General features: G+C 29.8%; 1 long non-coding RNA gene across 2 annotated transcripts; it reads left to right on the top strand.

The window, feature by feature from the left end:
• Positions 1-7769: 7769 nt before the first annotated feature.
• Positions 7770-12043, top strand: LOC110871266. 2 transcript variants are annotated; one of them, XR_004865293.1, is made up of 10 exons: positions 7770-7869; positions 7997-8054; positions 8349-8465; positions 8560-8602; positions 9289-9309; positions 9713-9733; positions 10381-10408; positions 11427-11500; positions 11853-11905; positions 12001-12043. It is a non-coding gene; the product is annotated as an uncharacterized LOC110871266 (long non-coding RNA). The 2 variants fall into 2 exon arrangements; XR_004865294.1 differs by lacking the exon at positions 9713-9733.
• The last annotated feature ends 1190 nt before the right edge of the window (positions 12044-13233 follow it).

Here is a 13233-nt window from a genome sequence, read left to right as displayed (position 1 = left end):
TTGAACCATTTGGTTCAACTAAAGCTTTTAATTATTTAACATGTTCTTTGATTGCCATTTGATTATGCTTCCGCCCACATCAACAACAAGGATAGCAGTAATGATCGAACGAAGGGCTTCCATGACCCATGGGAGGATGAACATTCAATCGATTCTGGCTGCTCATTTTATTCCATCGTACATATATTTAGCTAGGTTTAATAGATGTGTGTTTTTATGTTTAATTAAGTAGGTTTTTTTAATCGAACAATTGAACATCTTTAGTATTATGTTTTTTTTTTTTTTTTTTTTTTTTTTGCATCGGGCAACACCCACAATGTACAAAACATCCACCTAATTGTCCGATTCTGCGATGCCAGGATCTTGACACCCATAATTAAGCACATTGTTGGTGCTATAATGTTGTGATGGTGTGAAATATGAGCCTTTTCCAATGATTGTTTAGTTATTACTTTAGTTATAATATTTATTTAATATTTTAAATTGTAATTAAATACTATATTTCATTAAAAAGTTGGACACAAAAAAAAAAAATATCTAAGAGAATGCATGTCAAATTCAAAGATCATATATGCCACAATTTTAAGCATTATGCTTAGGCCTAAATGGAGTAAATGGTCACATGCTAATCTTGCCATGCAGTTAGATAATTTGCCCACTTATAATGTGTCACGTGCGTAATCAATGCGATCAAGCATCCCAAACTTTTTGCTCAGTAGTGTTATGTATGTAGCTTTCGTATGGAAATTTTTGGGTATATACGTTTTCAACCCCCCTGGTCGGAAATCTCAAGCTTCACCACTGACCCCAACGATCAGATTCTTCCTCATAACGCTTGTGATAGCTGCCATGCCCCCCCCCCCCCCCTCCACACTCACAACACATACTCTTAGAGTTCCACTAGCATAATGCATGTTCTCTCGTACTAACATCAACATCAAGCTTTCATTTATATATTCTCTTAGCGTTGTTTCTTGTTATGGTCATTTGTCTTAAAACCATAATATGAAATGAAAACATTCTAGCCACCTTTCTTTTCAAATTAAATGGCATAAATGAGCGTCTGCGAAGCTTTCAAATGAGCGTCTAAAGTTAACGTTTTAATTAGTTGCAACCTTGACATGTGTGATGAATGATAAAGGTAAAATTAAAAGGGAAAGTAAAAGTATAGTATGATGTTGTTAACATGAATACATTGTTGAATTTATTGACGACTTGTTCCACCGAAAGTTTGGAACCCGGTAGTGACGACAATCAGTATGACTTGTTCTAGTGTTAGTATGGGACCCGGAAGTTGCAATTATCGGTATGTATGTGCAATGCCTTTGCGGTTTGACAAGTAATCGGTTGTACAACAATGACACTAGTATCCGGTAGCGACGATCTTCATTGTATGTTGCATATATTGGACACTTCAATGTTTGACTTACTATATGTTTAAGGCATGTTGACCGTAAAGTATGCCAAGATTTAATGATATGTTATGTCGTATGTTATGTTTCTAAAAATATTTATTTAACTAGAACTCACTCAACATAGTTGACTTTTAGTATGCAGGTGAGATTAACGTTTAGGACACTTGGGGAGGGGATGACAAGGACTCGAAGGCTACCATACCCTATGACTGACATCCAGTTTATTTATGTTTTGTTTTGAATCACGACTTGTTTAATGGGGCCCACCAATAACATATAATTTCTATTTTTAATTGGAAAAAAGGTTACAAAAAAGTTAACCTTCATCTGAGTCAAAGCCATATTTGTTACGCTCATGTATAAGTTGGGACGAGTGGTGTAGTTTCTCATACTTAGAGAATAAATTCAAAATTTAAACATACCACATGACAATCGATGTACTTTATTTTTATCATACGGATGATTGATTATGTTTATGATGTTGTGGTGTATCTCGTTTAAGCTGTAAGTGGAAGATAGAAGAATATTATAGGCCATTATGTATACATCATCACATTATAGATACGGGAGTGATAACGATTGCTTGAACCAAGTGCCGACCTTTGTTTGTATTTTATCTTAAGTTTCTTATTACGTTTAAAAAGTCAAAACTCTTTTAAAAATTTATACTTGAAGTTTTTAAGTAAATTTTGAGTTATTTTTCTACTTTTTAATATCTTTTGAATAATAACGTGTATATGAAGTTTTATTTAGCTTATATAAAAAAATTACGAGTTTATTTGCTGTTTTAATTTTTTATTATTTTTATAAATATTCTCGAAGATCTTATGAATCTTTAAAGTGTTTGTATATATATTTGCGTTATTTTTTAATACATCATCGCCAATCATTAATCCTAAATCTTGGATCCATTCAATTTGTGTGTTTGTAACAGAAGACGGTATTATGTAATTGCATTTGTGAGTTGGATGGCTCATGGCTCCATTATTTGAACTTGTATGGCAGTTTAATGTTTAACAAAGGGGATATCGTATTTAACTAGTTTAATACTTGTTTACGTATATTGAAACGATCACAATTTTCGAACCTTAAACCAAAATTAACTAGTTTAATACTTGTTTACGTGTCTTCAAATTCAAGGTCCAAGAAAGCGAACCCGTAAACCATTTCAAGTTTAAAGAGTGCAAATACTAAACACAAAATCTAAAAATTGTAAATTGATTAACTAACTATAAGATCATACGTAGTGGGGCAGTATATACCGCCTTCTCCCTCCATGGCGCCCCATAGCGCCACAGAACACCGCTACAGGCGGTGCTATGGGGGGTGCAAAATCTTGTTCCCGTTATATACGTAGCGGCGTGAAGGAAGGAAGATTCAAAGCCCCCCACACACACACATATATATATACATACATATATAAAAAAAGCCTCATACATATATATCCCCACTACGCCCTCTTGTGATATAAAGCCCCATAAAGTCCCTCTCTTACGCCATTTGTCGCATAACGCCTCACAAAAGGCTTTATAACTACACGTGGCCTAACAAGGTTAAAAAACCCATAAAGTACACACATTCGGAGTTGAAGAGGAGAGATAGAAGAGGCAGATCCCATAACCAAAAGACGATGTTTGTTATTAGGAGAGCCCGAATAAACAAGTAATTTTAAGGAGAAATACATGTCTCGTATTCGATCTAGGAAAGCAATTGGTTTAAGAAACGACGTCATACACTTATTTGCTACATATTCAGTATATGTCCTCATCATTGTAAAACGGAATACAATTCTTGTAATAATCTATATATAATTAAAATAGTTATATGAACTATTTTACAACCTTCATTAATGAGACTCTTAAATACATGAGTCTCTTAAATACATTCTTTCTTCAAATTAATAAAATTAATATTATAATTGTAACAAATTAGACTTAAAATAAAATTAAAGATAACGTAACTGAATTAATGGAATTAAAGGAATTTTAAAGGAATAAAAAACTTTAAACATTTACTTTAAAATATACATGAACTATTTTACAACCTTCATTAATGAGACTCTTAAATACACGAGTCTCTTAAATACATTCTTTCTTCAAATTAATAAAATTAATATTATAATTGTAACAAATTAGACTTAAAATAAAATTAAAGATAACGTAACTGAATTAATAGAATTAAAGAAATTTTAAAGGAATCTATATATAATTAAAAATTTAGTTATATGAACTATTTTACAACCTTCATTAATGATACTCTTAAATACATGAGTCTCTTAAATACATTCTTTCTTCAAATTAATAAAATTAAAGATAACGTAACTGAATTAATGGAATTAAAGGAATTTTAAAGGAATTAAAGGAATAAAAAACTTTAAACATTTACTTTAAAATATACATGAACTATTTTACAACCTTCATTAATGAGACTCTTAAATACATGAGTCTCTTAACTACATTCTTTCTTCAAATTAATAAAATTAATATTATAATTGTAACAAATTAGACTTAAAATAAAATTAAAGATAATGTAACTGAATTAATAAAATTAAAGGAATTTTAAAGGAATTAAAGGAATAAAAAACTTTAAACATCTATTTATACTTAAAAATTAGTTATATCAACTTTTTTACAACCTTCATTATGAGATTCTTAAATACATTTGTGTCTTTCAAGTTGTAACTGCCTTAATATTTTTTTAATGTTTTATAATTACATTTATTTTATTTCAACAGGTTTCAAGTGAAAAATAAGCAATTTTTCCGCAATTTTACGACCATTACTTCATTTGGAGTTGTTGGTACTCTGATTTCGTTTGTCATTATATCGTTCGGTATGTTAAATGCTTACAATTAAACATCTCGGTGGTCTTATATTTTTTTAGGATGTGTTGATTTTATTTATGTTTATTAGATTTTAACTTGATTATTATTTTTTTATTTCAGGAGCAACGCGTCTGTTTCCTTTATTGGATATTGGTTACCTTGAGCTCAAGGACTATCTCGGTATTTATTCTTTTTCCTCATTTTTCTAAAATTTTGATGAATTTTTTATTTTATGACGTGAATGTGATATATACCCAGTATAAACTTAAAATATCATATATACCCCTTTTAAATGAACTTTTAGTTTATGACGGTTTTACCCTTTTCAAACACATTAACTTTTTTAACCTTAATTTAATTTTTGCGGATATATTTGTTGCTTCGATCATAGCTTAGTCTGAGAACTCTTCTTAATTAAAAAGAAAATTTCAATCACAATATCACATGCAAATTTGATTAATTTGTTCTTTTTTAAATTGTTAGTTACGAGGAAAAATAGGTAATGGTTTTTTAAGGTTCATTAATGATACTATATTTAGGTTAGCCACACAACTCTAAAATATGTATTTAAATCAAATTAAAAGAATTAAACTTTTTATAAATCATGTGGTGTCCAAAGCCATATAAATGAACCATCACATTCATAATTAATAGTGTACAAGTGGTAGGTATTTCTTAATAAATTGTTCTCTTTTATAAAGTCTAACATTATATAAAAACCAATTCAAGAAACTCTAACTACAAGCTAGGATACCAAAAGTCGCTTTAAAATTAATTAAATTGCATTGTTTTATTGTGCCTCTTTGAATATCCCTGTCATTTAATATCATTCATTAGGATATGATTAATTTGTAGACAGTTGAACGGTCTTTGGTTATGCTATAAGATTGTCGGCTTTGTTATGTTTGTAGGTTCATAGTTTCCTGTCCTCCTCTATTGCTATGGCCAGCTCCCTTAGTTTGCAAACGTCTGACGGTGGTACAAGCAGTCATATGTTCCTTAGTGAACTCCGTGAAGGGAGCACCGGACCTATCATGATAATGGTTTGTAGAAAATGGGACGTGACAAGTGTTAACGGCAGGTACATGAGCACCGACTATATTGTCACTGACATAAAGGTAGTTTTTTACCCTCTGCTATCCCACGTTCTTACGCTTTTCTACTTTTGATTCTGAAACAAAAATCTATGCCTTTATTTGCGCAGGAAGGTGTGATGCATTGCACCACAAGGAATAACATTGCCCACTATTTCTTTGACAAACTCAAAGAGGGCAGTGTATATTTGGTCAACGGTTTCGCCGTGCAACCTACAAATCAGTATCGGGTTCTTAAAGACAGCCCCTTTGTAATTGGGTTGCATGGTTCGACAACTGTGAAGCGGGTTGATGATGACGGCGGTCGTTTTGAACGCTACCCTTTCCTGCTTACGGCGTTTGAGGATCTCCAACCAACCGAAAACAAGTACTTCGTTGGTATGTTTCCTATACCCCACCTGGTATTTGTCGTTAACATATTATTAGGGCGTATATTAAATGCAATCTACATCGAAATAAATATAAATCTTTGATAATTATGTTACCGACATTGATATTTACAACAAAAAGGAGTCATGATAATCATAATTATGATCATCAGAATCCAGGTTTTCTTAGTAATGTTATACACATGAGACAAAAATTTTAATGTAATATATTGCGATAGAGTAATATTTAGTTAAAAGAAAATGCTAAAACGGTAATATTAATAGTAATGATATTAATAAATAAATAAATAATATTTTTTATATTTTTTTAATAATAATAATACTGTTAATACCTCCGATCGAGCTACGAACACGAGTAGGTAGGCGGCTAGGGGGCGGCAAGGCTATGCCTTTTTTATTAAAGACGCTAATGATTATTATTATTAATAATAGTAATTAATAGTAATAATAATATACGAATAGAATAATAATTAGTAATGTTAATAAATGAGTGTGAAAAGAATATTCTAAATTATACATGTTAATTTCTTTAAGACCAACTTAAAGCAGATTATAGACACGACACGGTTATTACAGTTAGATGTTACCGGTTCATATCATCAGTATGCTACGTGTTTTAAAATAATTAATGATGTGATTCATTTAACATAGGTAAAACAACAAAGTAAAAGTTCCCAAAAAAATGTATTCTGTTTATAAATTTATGTCGTTTTGGTAAGTTGATCATAACAATAACAATACCACAGTGTTTGTAGTATGGGTGCAATGTGGCCATTAAATCATAAATGCAATACTTGGCGTTTTTATTTGGTGAGGGTAGAGCAGGCGATATGTTTTGTTTGCTAAAATGGGTCGTGTTAACATCGGGTACACTATCATATTTAGCTAAACATGTAATATACGACATAAAGGAAAAGTTGCACAACATTGACATGTTTAGCATGATATTTGGCAAGTGGGGTTACATGCCGTTGACATACTTTTAACATGATTCAAAACAACAAGTTCAATAGCATAAAGGAATGTATACATTTAACTTGAAATAGTAACCAGTTTTCATATAAAAGGTTTTGAGCCCAACATATTTACGATGATTAAGATCCATACCTATTTTATAAATAATAAATTTAAATATAGAGAGAAAAATATTTGCCTCGAAAATTACCGGGCTTGGCTGATCGTCCGGCTCACACTACCCTGGAGCCGATGCTGCTAACACCACATATGAGTCTTTGTGTTGAACATATATGTCACATGTTCATATTAATATTGTCATTGAACTAAAGAGTGCATTGCATAATGTGAGACCATGTATACCTGGAGGCTGGAGCCGAGAATTGCTAAAACAGAAAAGGAAAAGAAAAAAAAGCAAAAGGCGGGCCGCCGGGTTCAGTAAAAAGAAAAATAGCTACCAAATACCGAGAATTAGTAAATCAGAATTGCAAATAATTTCTTGGAAGACATCTTTTTTCACTTCTTTTTGGCCGACAAGTTTTGCCAAGGAAACAACTTATGGTCCATGGTTTAATAAAGTTTAAGCACGCCCCTTTGTAGGCGTATTGTCTTACATGTTATGCACCGGCCGTGTCAGACGTCTTACCACGAACAAACAATAGCTATTATGCATGCAGTGCATCGCACGAGCTTTCTCCCTAGTAAAAATATAATAATTAAATTAAAATATTTTGAAAGGCCTAAACCCTTCTATATATAATTTCTGAGCATATTATTTATTAGTTAACTAACAACCCGAAATGGATGTTTGGACATGAATATAAAGTGATAATTATGATTTCAAAAGTATAATCCAAATCACAAAAAAGTAAATTAAAAAGCTACATTTATCTAATAAAATAACTATCGACATGGGTATACTTTCATGCCTCTTAACTACACATAGGCGTAACGGCCGTTAAATTAATTAAAATCTACAACTTCTAATAAAGCAAAACAAGCTTAAGCCACATGGCATTAGCTTAAGCCATTACTTGCCACGTGGCATTTGCTTAGACCACTTTTTTTTGCTTTTTCCGCCAAAACCATCATCCTTAGCTTCTTTAATACGCTTCACTTCACTCCAAAACCCTAATACCCATCTCCTGCATCCGGTTCTTCCTTCTTCATCGATTGATCTTCGAAAAACATAGGTATGTTATTTTTCTTTTCCCTCTTTGATTTTTCTTTGTCATTGTTAAATACTATCTATTTCTTCCTTAAACCCTAGATATCATCTATCGATCTTTAATATGTTATTTGCAATCTCCTGAACCCTAGATTTCTTCATCTTCAATCGCGAGTGGAAGCAACCAGTCCTTATTATGCGGCGTATAAGGTATGTATCCGTGTTTTCAATTTTCTTTTTGCGGCGTTGTTGGTGTCTGGAAGACCTAGCCGCCGCCTCTTCTTAGGGTTTCAGTGATTTCTAACTTATGCATTCATCAATACCTATATTCATTTCTTGAGTGCTTCTGTGATATTTTTCAAGATTTGGTGCTTTTTGAAAGATGGGATCCATCACTGTCTTCTCCAAACGATTCAACAAATAGGTAACAATTCTTCAAATATCGATTCATGTTTGATAATGTCGCTTCCTGTTTGATGTTCTCTATCATATGTTCATCTTTAGGTTTTCCGATTAAATTCACGTATTGAAGTAGATTTTGAGCAATTGTCAGAGGTGACGTTGTTTGCTGACACTATTACAGTTCAACAATTGGGAGTGATGATTTGGCATACCAGAAAGGTTATAGTACAGATTATTGTTTAAGCTTAAGCAATGTTTCATCCATCATTCTCTATTTAAATCCTTAAAATTGTGATGTCTTTGTTGACAACAGGTCCTTTAGAGAGCTGATCATTCTTCCAATCGATTGCAAGCAGGTTCGTTTTCCATAGATTTGGTGTTATTTTGAGTCTTCTTTATCGTTCTTTAGGTAAATTGTTTTGACTGATTATTTCAAAATTTGAATTTTTGAAATTTATATCAATTATGGATACTTATCAAAGTTGTCTAAATTGTAACGTATTTCCAAATTTATAAAGATAACTTATATTAAAGTTTTAATTGCTTTTAAATTTTGTGTTAGTTTCCATAATTTTCGACAATCATATTAATTTTCAAGTTTCTCAGAATTTGTTCTTCTTCTTTTTTTGTAGATCATTCCACTTATTCTGCAGATATGTAAACTAGATTAGATTGTTATGTATTTTAAATGCCTAATCGCACTTTTTTTAATCATTTTTCTGTATTTTTTGTGATTGATTTTTTTTTCACAATCATTTAGATATTGATTATATTATGAATATATTAACCTTATTGGTTTTGAATTTAAGTTTGAATAATATTTAACTATTTAGGTAAATTGTTCAAAATTTGAATTTTTGAAATTTATATCAATTATGGATACTTATCAAAGTTGTCTAGATTGTAACGTATTTCCAAATTTATCAAGATAATTTATATTAAAGTTTTAATTGCTTCCAAATTTTGTATTAGTTTCCATAATTTTCGACAATTACATTAATTTTCAAGTTTCTCAGACTTTGTTGTTCTTCTTTTTTTGTAGATCATTCCACTTATTCTGCAGGTATGTAAACTAGATTAGATTGTTATGTATTTTAAATGCTTAATCGCACTTTTTTTTAATCATTTTTCTGTATTTTTTGTGATTGATTTTTTTTCACAATCATTTAGATATTGATTATATTCTGAATATATTAACCTCATTGGTTTTGAATTTAAGTTTGAATAATATTTAACTATTTAGGTAAATTGTTTTGATTGATTATTTCAAAATTTGAATTTTTGAAATTTATATCAATTATGGATACTTATCAAAGTTGTCTAGATTGTAACGTATTTCCAAATTTATCAAGATAACTTATATTAAAGTTTTAATTGCTTCCAAATTTTGTATTAGTTTCCATAATTTTCGACAATTACATTAATTTTCAAGTTTCTCAGACTTTGTTCTTCTTCTTTTTTTGTAGATCATTCCACTTATTCTGCAGGTATGTAAACTAGATTAGATTGTTATGTATTTTAAATGCTTAATCGCATTTTTTTTAATCATTTTTCTGTATTTTTTGTGATTGATTTTTTTTCACAATCATTTAGATATTGATTATATTCTGAATATATTAACCTCATTGGTTTTGAATTTAAGTTTGAATAATATTTAACTATTTAGGTAAATTGTTTTGATTGATTATTTCAAAATTTGAATTTTTGAAATTTATATCAATTATGGATACTTATCAAAGTTGTCTAAATTGTAACATATTTCCAAATTTATCAACATAACTTATATTAAAGTTTTAATTACTTCCAAATTTTGTGTTAGTTTCCATAATTTTCGACAATCACATTAATTTTCAAGTTTCTCAGAATTTGTTCTTCTTCTTTTTTTGTAGATCATTCCACTTATTCTGCAGGTATGTAAACTAGATTAGATTGTTATGTATTTTAAATGCTTAATCGCACTTTTTTTAATCATTTTTCTGTATTTTTGTGTTGCTGATGATGATTTAAATTTTTCGAATCTAATCTTATTAATGGATTTATTCTTGATGTCTTTGAAAGAGTGATGCTCTTACTGATTTTTTTATTTTGTTTTTTTGTTTTTTCATGATAAACCCTAATTTTTATGCAATTGTAGGAGTCTGAATCTTCTTCGAACACAAGAGGTAAGTTTAATGTTATCGTTTTTTTGGTGTTTTTTGATCCGGTATAATGATAGTTTTCATCATTTATGCTAATCTCTATAATTTTTAAGTTATTTTGTTTTTTTTTGGCAAATCAAACTATGATATTTTTTGAAATTTGAAAATCTTTGTTTTTTTTACTAATAAATTTTGTATTGTATTAATATGTATTAATGATTCTTTTGTTTTGTTTTTTTATTTTTTCATGGTTAACACTAAATTTTATGCCATTGCCGGACTATTAAACTTCGTCGGACATGTTAATCAAAAATTTTAGTTTTATTGTTTTTTTTCCTATTTTTTATCCGGTATAATGTTTGGTTTCATACTTTATCCTCATTTAATTTTGGCTGTATTTTTTAGTTACTAATAAATTTGGTATTGTATTAATTTCTGGAAAATTTGTAGTGTTTCTATAAATAAATTCATTTACGTTTTTTGAAACCCCTCCTTTTGTTTGTTTTATATTTTTTCGCTCTCTTATGAGTTTGTTTCTATGTCGGTTGGTTTTGCTTGTCAGGGTTAGACTTTCCTAATAAGTTTGCTTGATTTACGGGATTGGATATTACTGATTTGATTTTCAGATTTTAAATTTTGAAGTCAATCATTATTTTAAATTTAAATTTTGAAGTAAACCATTATTGTGTTTGATTTTAAATTTTCAATTTCGAAGTCAATTATTATTTTAAATTTAAATTTGAAAAGTTAGACTTTCCTAATAAATTTGCTTGATTTACGGGATTGGATATTAGTGATTTGTTTTCAGATTTTAAATTTTAAATTTTAAATTTTGAAGTCAATCATTATTTTAAATTTAAATTTTGAAGTAAACCATTATTGTATTTGATTTTAAATTTTGAACGCTTTGAAATCTTGATGTTTTTTTATGAGATGCTTTGACTATATTATTTGTAATTTTAGGGATGCTTCGAGTCTTCTTCGACTATTGTTTTTGTACTCGAGTTGCATATCTAATTCAAATTGTGTTTTGTAATTTTAGGTGATGAGCTTCTTTCAGACTCCTTCCCCTACAAGGAACTCTTGAATGGGATCCTATGAGAAGTTGAAGGAAAGGTATACCTTGCACCGTTCTTTATCTATATCTATATATCTATATATCTTAAATGGGATCCTATGGGAAATTGATCTATATTCGATTCACTGATGTATATTCTTCTCCTCACCATTTTGTTCCATTAATCAACTCATGTGTGCTTTTATGTTTGATACCCGATCTTATTCCAGTGATTAATATCCGCTTGAGTAACCCAATCTGAGTCTGATTTTTTCGTTAACGATTCAGGTAAACATTCCCGATTTGGGTTTTCTGCAAGGCTAATCATCTAAATTAATTTGTTATTTTTATGGTTTACATCCTAAACCCCAGTTTTACTGTATCTCATGATAATCTTTCTTCGTTTTTTAGAATCTGATCAAATTGGGCCATAATCTGAAGAAATGTGTTTAAGCTACGACAAGGTGTGTATAGCATTATGATTGATATTATAAAAAAATAACTATAACAGTTTCTCTTCCTGTAATTTTGTATAGCATTATTTATAAAATGATTACAGGTATGATAAAAAAATATAAAAGCTGCTCTTCCTGTCTTTTGTTCACTTCACGTATCTTCGCTAAATCAATATGTTGGAAGGTTGTGTATGTAGAATTAGTCTGGATACGCCCACGAAAAAAAAATGCCGATTTATATTGTATTTCTCATGACAGTATGAAGGCTATGGTTAAGGATAAATGATAAGATCTTCAAAGGGGTCGATGCTTTTCAAACTAAAATACAAGACATTAAGGAGGTTACTCTCTGGTGGATGATTAACAGATCGATAGGCATCAATCTCTCAATTTGGTCCACTTTCTCTGGTTTAGACTTTGGTTAGTGTATGTGTATAGATAATTTTAAAGTGATTGGATGTGTAAAGGGGTAAGAGTATTTTGGATGTATCTTAGTGTGTTTTTTTGGAAGCTTAATTGTTGTTTGTATGCCTCTTTTGGTGATTAATAAAGTTTGGTTTACTGAAAAAAAATGCAATTTCAACCGTTTTTACCTAACGGGTGATTTGTTTTATATTTATCTCTAATTGCTCAAGTAGGTAAACTTTGAAAATTTGTTTAAAAACGGACTTATGATTAGTTTATTTGTATTTATTTTATGTATAGATGTCAAAAGATATTTAGAGGATAACCTGTGATTAACTCGATTAAAACAGGTTGTGATGAAATGAGTCTTTTTTTAAAAATGGGTCTTTTCAAAATTGGTGAGGCTGTGGTATAAATGAAGCTTTTCAAAATCATATTAGATATTACACACTCAGAATAATAATATTGAGGGTTGAATGTATGTGACCCTATAAATATAGAGGTGTACTTTACTTTAATTTTTTTCTATTATAGAAATTCCAATGTGATGGTATTTTTGTTGTTTCCTCTATTATATGTAAATGCTCTAAATATAGACGTTTACTTTACATTCTTGCTTTTGTATGTTTTTATGGCTCTTTACAACAAGAAAAAGTTTAAGAAACCAATTAAAAATTTATGATGGAGAAAAGGAAAAGATGATACTTTATATGTTAAAGTGTTATTTTTATACTTTTATTTGTTATAAATTAAATTTTCCTACCCGGAAAATTTCCGAGTTATAACCTTATTTTTTTCTATAACAGTAAAAGGGATTTATAGCAAATCAAGTGTTGGAGGGTAGCCAACCAGTTGATATCTCTAAGAACCCGTTTGAGTTGTTCTTACACTTAAGTAAGAATCTATTTTTTTCAAATTAATTTCATGTATAT

The sequence above is a fragment of the Helianthus annuus genome, chromosome 8, assembly GCF_002127325.2.
Source record: "Helianthus annuus cultivar XRQ/B chromosome 8, HanXRQr2.0-SUNRISE, whole genome shotgun sequence".
Classification (NCBI taxonomy): Eukaryota; Viridiplantae; Streptophyta; class Magnoliopsida; order Asterales; family Asteraceae; genus Helianthus; species Helianthus annuus.
This window is presented reverse-complemented; position numbering and strand designations above follow the sequence as displayed.